We start from the raw sequence: 17,879 nt of genomic DNA, 5'->3' as shown, positions 1-17,879 counted from the left end.
CAGTGTGAACAACGATTCTACACTTTAAGGAACTGGGACACGATCTTTCCAAGATAAAAGGGCTTTTCTTTCTTTTCTGGTTTCCTAATGCCACCTCAGGTGACATTCCACTGTGTGGAGCCCAGACAATTATCACGCTGTGGCCAGAGATGTTTAATTGGACTTTAAAAGATGAGAAAGCAGCAGGGAGCTGATTGTCAGCTCTCTGACAAGACTGTGCGGCATAGGTGGCCAGCAGCACAGAGGAGGGCTGGTCTGCCCAGTGTCATGACTGTCTCCACCCCTGGGGCAGCGAGGTTAGGAGAGAAGGGGAAGATGTGCCAGTGGCAGCACAGCCTTCAGCAGACTTAGTACCAGATTGTCCTATATTCCGTTTCTACCCCAAGACTGTGCTCGCTCAGGAGGCAACAAAGACTTCTTTTTTAAAATTACCCTTCTTCTTGAGACAAACTTTTCTAAGCCTTCATAGTAAAAATTTATTTTTATATTTTGATAATGCGTTTTCAACTCCATGCAACCCTTTAAGCCTCTGAGGTAGGTCAGGGAAAATATTAACACTTCCAGTTTATAAAGGAGTAAACTGAATTCATTATGCTGGGATGTGAGTTTGCTGAGGTTATGCAACTAGTAAATGGTTAAGCCAGAACTGCAGATCAGCTGTCAAAGATCACTGATGAAACAGCAGATAAAAGCTATTTCAAACAGGACGAGTAGAGTATACGACTCCAATTCCCGCTTCTTAATGCCATTCCCTGAAGAAAAAAGATCCCTTTGTTTTGACAAGTGTGTGGAGAGCAGACTATGCCCTAAAGGCTAATTAAAAAACTGAGGTTCCCACATCCACCCTCCATCCTGGGATTGGACTGGCAGAGACTACAAAGAAACACAGACATTTCCAGAGCACACGAGGCTATCTATGTGCTCCACTGCCTCTAGGCACTGAGGAGTTCCTAGGTCCATGAGAAAGCTGAGAAAGCTACTGACTGAGGATGAGAACCCGTGGGTGCTGCTATGAGCAGATGGTATGCAGTGTGGCCATGAACCCAGATCACCTGATTCATTGTCAAGACGAATAGAGCTCTGGCAGGTCAGATCTTCCACTAAATATGTGAAGTGATTCTTTCATATTCTTTTTCTTTTTTCTTTTCTTTTTTCTTTTTCTTTTCTTTTCTTTTTTTTTTTTTTCTTTTTTGAGACAGGGCCTCACTCTGTTGCCCAGGCTGGAGTGCAGCGGCACAGTCATAGCTCACTGCAACCTCAAACTCCCAGGCTGAAGTGATCCTCCTACCTCAGCCTCCCAAGTAGCTAGGACTCCAGCCACACACTACCACTCCGAGCCTTATTTGTTTTTATTTTTTGTGGAGACGGGGTCTCTTTATGTTGCCCAGGCTGGTCTTGAACTCCTGGACTCAAGTGATCCTCCTGCCTTGGCCTCCCAAAGTATTGGGATTACAAGTATGAGCCACCACACCTGGCCTCAAGTTATTTTCCTCAGGAAGACCTGAGATAGGAGAAAACCTTCAAAATTAATGTATTTTCCTTCTCTTGAACTTTAAGGCTGCCACAGCCCTCACCCTCATTAGTAAAGGCTTGAGGGTGTTTTTGGGAAACTACGGAGAGTTGTTTAAATTTTCAACCCTTTGAAAAGTTGAAAGTTATCCTTTCAACATTGCCTGTGAACAGGTTTTCATTTTTCTTTCAGTAGAATCTACACATCACTAAGAAAATATAGAGGGCATTTCCCCAAGCAATATAGAGGGCAATAAAAAGGATTCCCTATTTAATAAATGGTGTTGGGAAAACTGGCTAGCCATATGCAGAAAGCTGAAACTGAACCCTTTCCTTACACCTTATACAAAAATTAGCTCAAGATGAATTAAAGACTTAAACATAAGACCTAAAACCATAAAAACTCCAGAAGAAAACCTAGACAATACCATTCAGGACATAGGCATGGGCAAGGAGTTCATGACTAAACCAAAAGCAATGGCAACAAAAGCCAAAATTGACAAATGGGATCTAATTAAACTAAAGAGCTTCTGCACAGCAAGAGAAACTATCATCAAAGTGAACAGGTAACCTACAGAATGGGAGAAAATTTTTGCAATCTGTCCATCTGACAAAGGGCTAATATCCAGAATCTGTAAAGAACTTAAACAAATTTACAAGAAAAAAACAACCCCATCAAAAAGTGGGCAAAGGATATGAACAGACACTTCTCAAAAGAAGACATTTATGCAGCCAACAAACATATGAAAAAAAGCTCATCATCACTGGTCATTAGAGATATGCAAGTCAAAACCACAATGAGATACCATCTCACGCCAGTTAGAATGGCGGTCATTAAAAAGTCAGGAAACAACAGATGCTGGAGAGGATATGGAGAAATACTAATTTTTTTACACTTTGGTGGGAGTGTAAATTAGTTCAACCATTGTGGAAGACTGTGTGGCAATTCCTCAAGGATCTAGAACTAGAAATACCATTTGACCCAGCAATCTCATTACTGGGTATATATCCAAAGGATTATAAATTATTCTACTACAAAGACACATGTACACATATGTTTATTGTGGCACTGTTCATAATAGCAAAGACTTGGAACCAACCCAAATGCCCATCAGTGATAGACTGGCTAAAGAAAATGTAGCACATGTATACCATGGAATACTATGCAGCCATAAAAAAGGATGTCCTTTGCAGGGACATGAATGAAGCTAGAAACCATCATTCTCAGCAAGCTCACTCAAGAACAGAAAACCAAACACCGCATGTTCTCACTTATAGTGGGAGTTGAACAATGAGAACACATGGACATGGGGGGAAGGGGATCACACACCGGGGCCTGCAGTGGGGTGGGGAGATCAGGGAGAGATAGCATTAAGATAAATATCTAATGTAGATGACAGGTTGATGGGTGCAGCAAACCAACATGTCACGTGTATACCTATAACAAACCTGCACGTTCTGCACATGTACCCTAGAACTAAAAGAATCAAAAAAAAGTATTTTAATCCCAAGAGTAACCACTAAAAATATGCAAAGAGCTCTAGCTAAGAATTAAAATGAAATACTAAACCATATTAATTCCAAAAAAAGGCAAGAAAAGTGGAACCAAGAAACAAGTCATATCAGAAAAATAGAAAACAAATAAAAATGAGAGAACTAAATCCAACCATATCAATAATTATCTTAAATGTAGATTGACTAAATGCTATAATAAAAAGAAATAGATTGTTTAGACAACATAAAAGTTATGATTCAACTATATGTTATCTACAAGAGATACATTAAATACAAAGACACATATAGGTTTAAAACTTAAAAACTATAAAAGAAATATCATGCAAGCACTAATCATAAGAAATATGGAATGGCTAGATTAATATCAGTCAAAATAGATTTCAAGATAAGACAGACTACCAAAAATACAGAGCAATATTTTGTAATGACAAAAGGGTCATTTCATCAAAAGGCATAGCAATTATAAACGTGTGTTTAATAACAGAGCTTCAACATGCATAAAGCAAAAACTGAAACAGCTAAAGGGAGAAATAAATCCACAATCATAGTTAAACAGATGTTAACACCCCTCTCAGTAATTGACAAAACAACGAGATTATTAAAAATCAAAAATGGTATAGAATATCTCAACAATGCTATCAACCACCTTAACCTAATTGATGTTTATAGAACACTAGGCCAGATGCGGTGGCTCATGCCTATAATCCCAGAGTTTTGAGAGGCCAAGGTAGGAGGATCACTTGAGGCCAGCAGTTGGAGACCAGCATGGGCAACATAGCAGACCCCATCTCTAAAAATTAGCTGGGCATGGTGGCACATGCCTGTAGTCCCATCTATTTGGGAGGCTGAGCACACCACTGCACTCCAGCCTGAGTGACAGAGCAAGACTCTGTCTCTAAAACACTAGAACAAATAAAAAAAAAAATAGAACACTAAACTCAACAACCACAGAATATACATTGTTTTCTAACCACATTGAAATTAAATTAGAAATCAATAACAAAAAGATATCTATTATAGCCCCCCAAATATTTGAAAATTAAACAACACATTTTCAAATAACCTATGCATCAAAGAAATCGCTTTTCATCTGACATCTCAGTCAGGCTGCAGCGATTGCCACTGCTCTGCAAGCTTCGCAATGCTATCCAAGGATAACAAGAAGAAAGACCCCGGGAAGTTAGCCAAAAAAGACAAAAACCCAGTGAACAAATCCAGGGGCAAAGCCAAAAAGAAGTGGTCCAAAGGCAAAGTTTGGGACAAGCTCAATAACCAAGTCTTGTTTGACAATGCTACTGTAAGGAAGCTTTGTATGACAAACACTGTAAGGAAGTTTCCAGCTATAGGTTTATAACCCCAGCTGTGGTCTCTCAGAGATTGGCGATTTCAGGCTCCCTGGCCAGGGCAGCCCTTCAGGAGCTCCTTGGTAAAGGACTTATCAAACTGGTTTCAAAACACAGACCTCAAGTCATTTACACCAGAAATACCAAAAGTGGAGATGCCACAGTTGCTGGTGAAGATGCATGAACAGGTCCAACTGACTGTACATTTGGAAAAACAAAACTTTGTTAAATAAAAAAACAAATCACAGGGAAATTAGAAATATTTTTAAACTGAATGAAATAAAAACATATTATATCAAATTTTATGGGATGCAGCAATGCAGTGCCTAGAGGGAAATATTTAGTGTCTGTTGCTTATATTAGGAAAGAAGAAAGATTTAAAATCAATTATTTAAGTTTCTATGTTAAGAAGCTAAAAAAAGAGCAAATTAAACCCAAAATATGTGAAAGGAGAGAAATCATAAATATAAAGCAGAAATCAAGAAAACAGAAAACAAAGAGTATGCAAAAATAACACATCCAAACGTTGTATTTGAAAACCTTAATGGACTCAGTAAACTCCTGGTTAGGGTGATCAAGAAGAAAGGAAACATAAGCTGTTACTATTACAAATGAAAGAAAGGATAGATCCTACAAATATTAAAAGGCTAATACTGAAATAGTATGAAGTGTATTATGGCAAAAAATTAACACCTGAGATTAAAGGAAACAAATTTCTAAAAGAACAAACTTACTAAAACTGACCTAAAATCAAATTGAAATTTTTAATACCCTGTATGTTTTTTAAAAATGAATGTATTATGAGGCATTCCAAGATGGCCGAATAGGAACAGCTCCAGTCTGCAGCTCCCAGCGTGATTGACACAGAAGACGGGTGATTTCCACATTTCCCACTGAGGTACCTGGTTCATCTCATTGGGACTGGTTGGACAGTGGGTGCAGCCCACTGTCCACTGTTGGACAGAGGGCGAGCCAAAGTAGGGTGGGGCATCACCTCACCTGGGAAGCACAAGGGGTCAGGGGATTTCCCTTTCCTAGCCAAGGGAAGCTGTGATGACTACCTGGAAAAACAGGACACTCCCACCCTAATACCGTGCTGTTCCCAAGGTCTCAGCAACTGGCAGAGAAGGTGATTCTCTCCCTTGCCTGGCTCAGTGGCTCCTGCCCATGAAGCCTTGCTCACTGCTAGCCCAGCAGTCTGAGATCAAACTGTGAGGTGGCAGCCTGGCTGGAGGAAGGGTGTCTGCGATTACTGTGGCTTCAGTAGGTAAACAAAGCAGCCAGAAAGCTTGAACTGGGTGGAGCCCACCACAGCTCAACCAGGCCTACTGGCTCTAGACTCCACCTCTGTGGGCAGGGCATAGCTGAACAAAAGGCAGCAGACAACTTCTGCAGACTTAAACATCCCTGTCTAACAGCTCTGAAGAAAGCAGTGGTTCTCCCAGCACGGTGTTTGAGCTCTGAGAACAGACAGACTGCCTCCTCAAGTGGGTCCCTGACCCCTGTGTTGCCTCACTGGGAGACACCTCCCAGTAGGGGCTGACAGACACCTCATATAGGTGACTGTCCCTTTGGGATGAAGCTTTCAGAGGAAGGATCAGGCAGCAGTATTTGCTGTTCTGCAATATTTGCTGTTCTGCAGCCTCCACTGGTAATACCGAGACACACAGAGTCTGAAGTGGACCTCCAGCAAAGTCCAACAGACCTGCAGCTGAGGGACCTGACTGTTAGAAGGAAAACTAACAAACAGAAAGGAATAGCATCAACATCAACAAAAACGTCATCTACACCAAAACCCCATCTGTAGGTCGCCAGCATCAAAGACCAAAGGTAGATAAAATGACAAAGATGGGGAGAAGCCAGAGCAGAAAAGCTGAAAATTCTAAAAATCAGAGCACCTGTTCTCCTCCAAAGGATCGCAGCTCCTCGTCAGCAACGGAACAAAGCTGGTTGGAGAATGACTTTGACGAGTTGACAGAAGTAGGCTTCAGAAGGTCAGTAATAACAAACTTCTCCAAGCTAAAGAAGGATGTTCAAATCCATTGCAAAGAATCTGAAAACCTTGAAAAACAATTAGACAAATGGCTAACTAGAATAAACAGCATAGAGAAGACCTTGAATGACCTGATGAAGCTGAAAAGCATGGCACGAGAACTTCATGATGCATGCACAAGATTCAATAGCCGATTCGATCAGGTGGAAGAAAGGGTATCAGTGATTGAAGATCAAATTAATGAAATAAAGTGAAAAGACAAGGTTACAGAAAAAAACAGTAAAAAGAAACGAGCAAAGCCTCCAAGAAATATGGGACTATGTGAAAAGACCAAATCTATGTCTGACTGGTGTACCTGAAAGTGATGGGGAGAATGGAGCCAAGTTGGAAAACACTCTTCAGGATATTATCCAGGAGAACTTCCCCAATACAGCAAGGCAGGTCAACATTCATTCAGGAAATACAGAGAACACCACAAAGATACTCCTCAAGAAGAACAACTCCAAGACACATAATTGTCAGATTCACCAAGGTTGAAATGAAGGAAAAAGTGTTAAGGGCAGCCAGAGAGAAAGGTCGAGTTTCCCACAAAGGGAAGCCCATCAGACTAACAGCGGATCTCTCAGCAGAAACTCTACAAGCCAGAAGAGAGTGGGGACAAATATTCAACATTCTTAAAGAAAAGAATTTTCAGCCCAGAATTTCATATCCAGCCAAACTAAGCTTCATAAGTGAAGGAGAAATAAAATCCTTTACAGACAAGCAAATGCTGAGAGATTTTGTCACCACCAGGCCTGCCTTACAAGAGACCCTGAAGGAAGCGCTAAACATGGGAAGAAACAACCAGTACCAGCCACTGCAAAAACAGGCCAAATTGTAAAGACCATCAATGCTATGAAGAAACTGCATCAATTAATGGGCAAAAGAACCAACAAACATCATAATGACAGGATCAAATTCATATATAACAATATTAACCTTAAATGTAAATTGGCTAAATGCCCCAATTAAAAGACACAGACTGGCAAACTGGATAAAGAGTCAAGACCCATCAGTGTACTGTATTCAGGAGACCCATCTCACATGCAAAGATGCACATAGGCTCAAAATAAAGGGATGGAGGAAGATCTACCAAGTAAATGGAGAACAAAAAAAGCAGGGGTTGCAATCCTAGTCTCTGATAAAACAATCTTTAAACCAACAAAGATGAAAAGAGACAAAGAGGCCATTACATAACAGTGAAAGGATCAATTCAATAAGGAAAGCTAACTATCCTAAATATATATGCACCCAATACAGGAGCACCCAGATTCAGAAAGCAAGTCCTTAGAGACCTGCAAAGAGACTTAGACTCCCACACAATAATAATGGGAGACATTAACACCCCACTGTCAATATTAGACAGATCAACAAGACAGAAGGTTAACAAGGATATCCAGGACCTCAACTCAGCTCTGCAACAAGCAGACCTAATAGACATCTACAAAACTCTCCACCCCAAATCAACAGAATATACTTTCTTCTCAGCACCACATCGTGCTTAGTCTAAAATTGACCACATAATTGGAAGTAAAGCACTCCTCAGCAAATGTACAAGAACAGAAATCACGACAAACTGTCTCTCAGACCACAGTGAATCAAATTAGAACTCAGGATTAAGAAACTCACTCAAAACCACGCATCTATATGGAAACTGAACAACTTGTTCCTGAATGACTGCTGGGTAAATAATGAAATGAAGGCAGAAATAAAGATGTTCTTTGAAACCAATGAGAACAAAGACACGACATACCAGAATCTCTGGGACACATTTAAAGCAGTGTGTAGAGGGAAATTTATAGCACTAAATGCCCATAAGAGAAAGCAGGAAAGATCTAAAATCGACACCCTAACATCACAATTAAAAGAACTAGAGAGGCAAGAGCAAAAAAATTCAAAAGCTAGGAGAGGACAAGAAATAACTAAGATCAGAGCAGAACTGAAAGAGATAGAGACACAAAAAAAACCCTTCAAAACATCAATGAATCTAGGAGCTGGTTTTTTGAAAAGATTAACAAAATTGATACACCACAAGCAAGACTAATAAAGAAGAAAAGAGAGAAGAATCAAAGAGATGCAATAAAAAATGATGAAATGGATATCACAACCAATCACACAGAAATACAAATACCATCAGATAATGCTATAAACACCTATATGCAAAGAAACTAGAAAATCTAGAAGAAATGGATAAATTCCTGGACACATACACCCTCCCAAGACTAAAACAGGAAGAAGTTGAATCTCTGAATAGACCAATAACAGGTTCTGAAATTGAGGAAATAATTAATAGCCTACCAACCAAAGAAAGTCCAGGACCAAACGGATTCACAGCCAAATTCTACCAGAGGTATAAAGAGAAACTGGTGCCATTCCTTCTGAAACTATTCCAATCAATAGAAAAAGAGAGAATCCTCCCTAACTCATTTTATGGGGCCAGCATCATCCTGATACCAAAGCCTGGCAGAGACACAACAAAAAAAGAGAATTTCAGATCAATATCCCTGTTGAACATCGATGCAAAAATCTTCAATAAAATACTGGCAAGCCAAATCCAGTAGCACATCAAAAAGTTTATCCACCATGATCAAGTTGGCTTCATCCCTGGGATGCAAGGCTGGTTCAACATACACAAATCAATAAACGCAATTCATCATATAAACATAACCAAAGACAAAATCCACATGATTATCTCAATAGATGCAGAAAAGGCCTTTGACAAAATTCAACAGCCCTTCATGCTAAAAACTCTCAATAAACTAGGTACTGATGGAACGTATCTCAAAATAATAAGAGCTATTTATGACAAACTCACAGCCAATATCATACTCAATGGGCAAAAACTGGAAGCATTCCCTTTGAAAATCGGCACAAGACAAGGATGCCCTCTCTCACCACTCCTATTCAACACAGTGTTGGAAGTTCTGGCCAGGGCAATCAGGCAAGAGAAAGAAATAAAGGGTATTCAATTAGGAAAAGAGGAAGTCAAATTGTCTCTGAAGATGACATGATTGTATGTTTAGAAAACCCCATGGTCTCAGTCCAAAATCTCCTTAAGCTGATAAGCAACTTCAGCAAAGTCTCAGGATACAAAATCAATGTGCAAAAATCACAAGCATTCCTATACACCATTAACAGACAAACAGAGAGCCAAATCATGAGTGAACTCCCACTTACAATTGCTTCAAAGAGAGTAAAATACCTAGGAATCCAACTTACAAGGGATGTGAAGGGCCTCTTCAAGGAGAACTACAAACCACTGCTCAAATAAATAAAAGAGGACACAAACAAATGGAAGAATATTCCATGCTCATGGATAGGAAGAATCAATATCATGAAAATGGCCATACTGCCCAAAGTAATTTATAGATTCAATGCCATCCCCATCAAACTACCAATGACTTTCTTCACAGAATAGGAAAAAATTACTTTAAAGTCCATATGGAACCAAAAATGAACCTGCATTGCCAAGACAATCCTAAGCAAAAAGAACAAAGCTGGAGGCATCACGCTACCTGACTTCAAACTATACTACAAGGCTACAGTAACCAAAACAGCATGGTACTGGTACCAAAACAGATATATAGACCAATGGAACAGAACAGAGGCCTCAGAAATAACACCACACATCTACAACCATCTGATCTTTGACAAACCTGACAAAAACAAGAAATGGGGAAAGGATTCCCTATTTAATAAATGGTGCTGGGAAAATTGGCTAGCCATATGTAGAAAACTGAAACTGGATCCCTTCCTTACACCTCATACAAAAATTAATTCAAATGGATTAAAGACTTAAATGTTAGACCTAATACCATAAAAACCCTAGAAGAAAACCTAGGCAATACCATTCAGGACATAGGCATGGGCAAGGACTTCATGACTAAAACACCAAAAGCAATGGCAACAAAAGCCAAAATTGACAAATGGGATCTAATTAAACTAAAGAGCTTCTGCACGGCAAAAGAAACTACCATCGGCATGAACAGGTAACCTACAGAATGGGAGAAAATTTTTGCAATCTACCCATCTGACAAGGGGCTAATATCCAGAATCTACAAAGAACTCAAACAAATTTACAAGAAAAAAACAAACAACCCCATCAAAAAGTGGGCAAAGGATATGAACAGACATTTCTCAAAAGAAGACATCTATGCAGCCAATAGACACATGACTAAATGCTGATCATCAGAGAAATACAAATCAAAACCACAATAAGATACCATCTCACACCAGTTAGAATGGTGATCATTAAGAAGTCAGGAAACAACAGGTGCTAAGAGGGTGTGGAGAAATAGGAACATTTTTATACTGTTGGTGGGAGTGTAAATTATTTCAACCATTGTGGAAGATAGTGTGGCGATTCTTCAAGGATCTAGAATTAGAATTACCGTTTGACCCAGCAATCCCATTACTGGGTATATACCCAAAGGATTATAAATCATGCAACTATAAAGACACATGTACACATATGTTTATTGCAGCACTATTCACAATAGCAAAGGCTTGGAACCAACCCAAATGTCCATCAATGATAGACTGGATTAAGAAAATGTAGCACATATACACTATGGAATACTATGCAGCCATAAAAAAGATGAGTTCATGTCCTTTGCAGGGACATGGATGAAGCTGGAAACCATCATTCTCAGCAAACGATCACAAGGACAGAAAACCAAACACTACATGTTCTCACTCACAGTTGGGAATTGAACAATTAGATCACTTGGACACAGAGCAGGGAACGTCACACATTGGGGTCTGGTGGAGGGTGAGGGTCTGGGGGAGGGATAGCATTAGGAGAAATACCTAATGTAGATGATGAGTTGATGGGTGCAGCAAACCAACATGGCACATGTATACCTATGTATCAAACCTGCATGCTGTGCACATGTACCCTAGAATCTTAAAGTATAATAATAATAATAATAATATGTATTATAAAAACCTCCACACAGAAAAGAAAACGCAAGACCAGGTTGTTCTTCATTGGTGAATTCTATCAAACGTCCAAGAAGGAATTGATGCCAGTTTTAGACAAACCCCTTCAAAAAAACAGGAGGAAATATTTCCCAACTAATCATAAGGTCAACAAAATGCTTATACTAACAACTGACAAAAGCATGACAAGAAAAGAAAATTGTATACCCGTATTCTTCATGAATATAGCCACAAAACTTCTTACTCTGTTTTTTTAAGAGTGAGGGTCTCGCGCTGTCACCCAGGTTGTAGTGCAGTGGTCCAAACATAGTTCACTGCAGCCTTAATCTCTTGGGCCCAAGGGATCCTCCTACTTCAGTCTCCTAAGTAGCTGGGGCAACAGGCACATGCCACCATGCCCAGCTAATTTTTTTTTTTTTTTAAGACGAAATCTCGCTCTGTCGCCCAGGCTGGAGTGCAGTGGCACAATCTCAGCTCTCTGCAAGCTCCGCCTCCCGGGTTCATGCCATTCTCCTGCCTCAGCCTCCCGAGTAGCTGGAACTACAGGTGCCCATCACCACGCCAAGCTAATTTTTGTATTTTTAGTAGAGACAGGGTTTCACCGTGTTAGCCAGGATCGTCTCAATCTCCTGACCTCTTGATCCGCCCACCTTGGCCTCCCAAAGTGCTGGGATTACAGGCATGAGCCACCACACCCGGCCCCAGCTAATTTTTTGTGGAGATAGGATCTTGCTGTGTTGCCCAGCCTGGCCTTGAACTCCTGGGCTCAAGTGATCCTCTCATTTCAGCCTCACAAAGCTGTGGGATTATAGGTGTGAGCCAAGCCCCTGCATCTGGCCACAAAAAAAAATATATATATATTAGTAGTACAAAATTAGAAAATGGAATATAGCAATATATAAATGGATAATATATCATGACCAAGAATGTATACCCCAGAATGCAAAATGAATGTAACTCAAAAAGTCAATGTAATTCAGTATTTTTTAACAGACTAAATGAGAAAAACATGATGCAGAAAAAGAATTTGACAAAATTCAATACACGTTCATAATCACAACTCTCAGAAAACCAGCAATGCAAGAGAAGTCATTATGGAAATGCAGATTAACAGCATAAAGACACACCACACCCACTAGAATGGTTAAATTTAAGACTGTCAACATCAAATGTTGGCAAAGATGTAGATTACCAGAACTTCCATAAAATACGGCAGGAATGTAAAATGGTACAATCACTTTGGAAAAGCTTTGGCAGTTTCTTATGAAGATATCCATGTACCTACTCTTTAACCCAGCAATTCTACTTCTACATATTTACTCAAGAGAAATGAAAATGTATTTCCACAAAAAGCCCTGTAGATGAATATTCATAGTGGCTTTATTCATAATAGCCTGAAACAAGAAATAACCCAAATGTCCATCAATAGGAGAATGAATAAACAAATTTTGACCGAGTACAGTGGCTCACGCCTGTAATCCTAGCACTTTGGGAGGCCAAGGTGGGTGGACTGCTTGAACTCAGGAGTTGGAAACCAGCCTGGGCAACATGGTGAAACCCTGTCTCTACCAAAAATAAAAAATAAATAAAATTAGCCAGGCGTGGTGGTGCACACCCACCCATAGTCCCAGCTACTCAACAGGCTGAGACGGGAGGATCACTTGAGCCCGGGAGGTTGAGGCTGCAATGAGCCATGATTGTGGCACTGTACTCCAGCCTGGGCAACAGAGTAAGACCCTGTCTCAAAAAAAAAAAAAATTGGGGTATACTCACACAATGGAATACATATTACTCATCAATGAAAATTCTCACTTTCAGTACACAGACTTCCCCTTCATTTCTCAGTTTTTACCTTCATGCCTCATCGTTTCCATTCTTGAACTACAGTCCTCTGATTGGGGGATGGTTTCCACTTCTTCAGAGACTACACCCTTCGACTCTTTCATGGGTGGCAGGGGAAGCAGTTAAAAAGGAGCAAACCTGATGCACGCAACGACATAGATGAGCCTCACAGACACCATGTTGAGTCATAAGGCACAAAACAGTACATTTATATGATTTCATGTATATGAATATGTTGACAAACAACTAAGTTATGGTGAAAAAACACATAATAGAGGATGCCTCTGGAGGGGATAAGAAGGAATGTGAGGAAACTTTCTGGAGTGATGGAAATGTTCTATATCTTGCTAGGAGTGTGAATTACCTGGGTATAACTCATTTCCCAAAACTCACTGGATTTTATGCTTCATATTTATACATCTTTATATGTATACATTTTATCTTTAAAAAAGGAAAGAAGAACAAAAGCAGGAGAAGGAGGAAGAACAGGAAAAAAGAAAGGAAGCTGTGGTGAGAGTACAGGACTGAGATTGAGACTTGTTTGAAAGTCTGTATAAAGACCAATGGCACCTCCCAGCTTCCCATCCCCATCCCACCCAGCACAATTAACGGCTCCCACTGCTACCCATGGAAGAGTCAAAAGGTGTAGTCTCTGAAGAAATGGCAACAACACCACAATTAGAGGACTTAGTTCAAGAATGGAACTGATGAAGTGTGAAAGTAAAAACTGAGAAATTAAGGGAAAGTCTGTGTGCTGAAAGTGAGACTCCCTAAGTAGTTTCAGAGTAACAGCAACCAGACATATTTGTACCCTTAAGGCCGGAGTCTGAAGCATTACTTTTTGAAGAAGCTGAGTTACCCAAGTAAAGACCCATAGATCCTGATATTTCAGGTTCTCCAGTGAAAAGGGTCATCCTGTTTTTCTACTGAGAAGCCCATCGTTAAGAAGCCACACACAACAACTGAGTTTCCCATTAGTTTCGCAGTGCTTCATCCTTAAGTATAAACAGATATTTGAAGAAAACACTCTAGAGGAACAAGAGAGAAGAAATGAAACAGACACCCTGCTGGAAAAAGAAATCTCATTAAGAATTAGAGAAAGGTAATGAGATACTGCACTAATGAAACATGAGTGGCAGGATATAGTAAAAATAAAAAGGAGTTATCATAGAATGGTCACTCATCAAAATAAAAAATAGTATAGGTGAAATTAAAATTTTGGTTGAAAAAATTTTGGTATGAGAATTGAACTTGAGAAATTTCCCAGAAACTAGAATAAAAAAACCAGAAAATGAACAATAAGAGAGGAAAGACAAGAAACTCAGTCAGTAGATCCAACATCTGAGAAATAGGATTCTAAAAAGAGATGACAGGAAACAGTAAGAAGAGAATTACTGAAGAAATAATACAGGAAAACTCGCAGGTGTGGAATAGAGTGAGTCTCCAGATTGGAATGCCCACTCTAACTGCAAGGTCAATGTGCAGTGCGGTCATGCAGGGTGTGCCTGACACAAAGGTCCCAGCCAACACAGGGGAAGTGGGGACTGAAATGCACCCAGGCTCTGCTTACCATGCCCTGTGCCTTGCAGCACTAGCCAAGAGGAAGCGGAATGTATTTCTAACTGGTCTACCCAGAGGGAACATCCTTCTCTAATTGATCTCCCCAAGAAAATTCCTTTTGTAACTTGGCCCCAGAAGAGAATGACTTTTTCTAATTCACATAAAGATGTCTTTTATGTGACCTATTAATTTCCAGAACAATGAATGAAAAAAAATGTTTATAGCAGCACAATTTGCCATTGGAAAAATGTGGAACCAACCCAAATGCCCATCAGTCAATGAGTGGGTAAAGAAATTGGGGTATATGTGTATGTGTGTTTGTGTGTGTGTGTGTGTGTGTGTGTGTGTGTGTGTGTGTGTGTATGATGGAATACTACTCAGACATAAAAAGGAATGAATTAATGGCATTCGCAGCAACCTGGATGAGACTGGAAACTATTAGAAGTAACTCAGGAATGGAAAACCAAACATCATATGTTCTCACTCATTAGTGAGAGCTAGGCTTATGAGGACGCAAAGGCATATGACACAATGGACTCTGCGGACTCAACAGGAAAGGGTGGCAAGGTGGGGAGAGATAAAAGACTACAAATTGGGTGCAGTGTATAATGCTTGGGTGATGGGTGCACCAAAATCTCACAGATCACCACTAAAGAACATACTCATGTAACCAAACACCACTTGTTCCCCAATAACCTATGGAAATAAACAATTTTTTTAAATAGTGATAATAACATTTCAAAAGAAAAAAAGATTCAGATCCAAGGCATGAACACCAAGGGTAAGGAGAAAATACTAAAGACTTCCAGGGGAAAAGAATCGGTTTACAAAGAAAGGATCAAGAATCAAATGACATTTGACTTGTCATCAGCATATTAGAAGGCAGAATGCAAAGGAGCAGCACCTTCAAAATTCAGAGAGAATGCCTGCAACCTAGAATTCTGCACACAGACAAAAGAGGGTAAAAAAAAATATGTCTTAGGGTATGCCCGGTCTCTAAAGCTTACTTCCCGTGCATCCTTTCTCAAGAAAGACATTAATGGAGGCACATTTCACCAAAACATGAGTAAGCCAAAAAAGAAGACATAAGATCCAGGAATCAAGGATTTAACCCAAGAGAAGAGATGAAGGAGATTCTCATAATGATAGTGAAGAGAACTCCTAGGACAATGGCTATATAGCCGACCTAGAAAGCAGCTATTCTAGATCAGAGGAGAGCAGCAGAACCCAGCAGGAACATCTGCAGGGAAAGAAATAAGTGTTACTTACAGATTATCTGGCAGGTTTGACCATGTGGAAAACTACAGAGCTATTTGGTGGATACAAAAAAAACACAGCCAGAGATTTTAAGACAACAAAGCAAATGGCAAACTAAGACACATGTCTCCAGGAAAAACAGAAAGTTATACAAGAAAGGTAATGCATCCGTAGTACACTACTTGGCTCAGGAGTAGACCATACTTCTTTGGTCATAATGAAAACATCAATTGTTGCAGTTTAAATAAATGGCCTCAAGTTCTTTGACACCCCTCTCATCAAATGGCAAGATCTATGTTCCCTTTCCTTGAATCTGAGCAAGTCTTTGGTAAATAGTGGAGTATGGGAGAGGAGATGCTATGTTACTTCTGAGGCAGTATCTGCAGAGGCGATTCTGCTTCTGCCTTGCTCACTGGAACACTCACATGTTATGAGGTCTCCATGTTATGAGAAAGCCCGATCTAGCCCACAAGGAGTGACCACATGGAAAAGCCCTGAGATTACATGAAGAGAGATGGAGAGATGGCCTGGCCAGCTCCATCCACTGCCTGACTGCAAGTACATGACACCACCAACCAGTCAAGGCCTTTCTCAGTGCCTGCCCATAGGGAATGTGAGAAAGAATAAAAGGATGGTAGGTGTTTTAAGACACAAGTTTTGTAATGATTTGTTCAGCAGCAATAAATAACTGGAACACTGATAAGAGTTAACCAAATATAACTATATAACTACACATAGTTATATATGTAAATATATATATAATAACTATATAACTATATTGGGACTATATAACTATATTGGGATATAATTATATTGGGACTGTAGGAAGAGGAGAGGGGAGTGAAAGGTAGTTAAAATTTTTTATTTGCCAGTCTTTTTTTTTTTTTTTTTTTTTTTTTTTTGAGACGGAGTCTCACTCTGTCGCCCAGGCTGGAGTGCAGTGGCGGGATCTCAGCTCACTGCAAGCTCCACCTCCCGGGTTCCCGCTATTCTCCTGCCTCAGCCTCCCAAGTAGCTGGGACTACAGGCACCCGCCACCTCGCCCGGCTAGTTTTTTTGTATTTTTAGTAGAGACGGGGTTTCACCATGTTAGCCAGGATGGTCTCCATCTCCTGACCTCGTGATCCGCCCGTCTCGGCCTCCCAAAGTGCTGGGATTACAGGCTTGAGCCACCGCGCCCGGCCTTATTTGCCAGTCTTTAAAGTCAGTAGATAATGTGTAAAATCAGTGAACCAGGAGATAATTATATATACATACATATAAGACAGTACAAAGAAGAGGGGGAACAGGTAAGAGTTAAGAGTGGTTACTTGGCTAGGCGCAGTGGCTCACACCTGTAATCTCAGCACTTTGGGAGGCCGAGGCTGGAGAATCACTTGTGCCGATGAGTTCAAGACCAACCTCAGCAACATAGTGAGACCCCCATCTCTAAAAATAAAAAGAAGTAGTTACTGTTCTGGGGAACAGGCTAGAATGTGTGGTTGGCAGGGACTACTGTTTTCATAAGCTCTGACCATTACTTAACTTTTTAATTGATGTTCATTTGATTTTGTTAAAAATAAAGATTTCTTTTAAGAATGACAGAACGCATGCAGAAAACTTTTTTTCCCAACCTTCGACAGAGAAAAACATGGCTTACAAAGCTTTTCATAAACACCACACATTTCTTGTGCCTACCTGGTGTAAATCACTGTGATGTGCTATCACCATGAGATAAGAGACATTCATATACATGGTCCTAGACCTTGAGACACTTGTAATCTTGTAGGGGAAAAAGAATACAGAAATTCAAAAGAAAAATGGCAAACATTACCCTGCTTTAATCAGGTAAGTGGTATGGATAGCCAGTGCAATAGGCATTGAAAAACTGATAGTGAGCT

General features: G+C 40.1%; 1 pseudogene; it reads left to right on the top strand.

The window, feature by feature from the left end:
* Positions 1-4,165: 4,165 nt before the first annotated feature.
* Positions 4,166-4,551, top strand: LOC104672389 (annotated as a pseudogene).
* The last annotated feature ends 13,328 nt before the right edge of the window (positions 4,552-17,879 follow it).

This window comes from Rhinopithecus roxellana, chromosome 1 (genome assembly GCF_007565055.1).
Source record: "Rhinopithecus roxellana isolate Shanxi Qingling chromosome 1, ASM756505v1, whole genome shotgun sequence".
NCBI classification, from domain to species: Eukaryota; Metazoa; Chordata; class Mammalia; order Primates; family Cercopithecidae; genus Rhinopithecus; species Rhinopithecus roxellana.
Note: the sequence above shows the minus strand (reverse complement) of the source record. Positions and strands in the feature narration are given on the sequence as shown.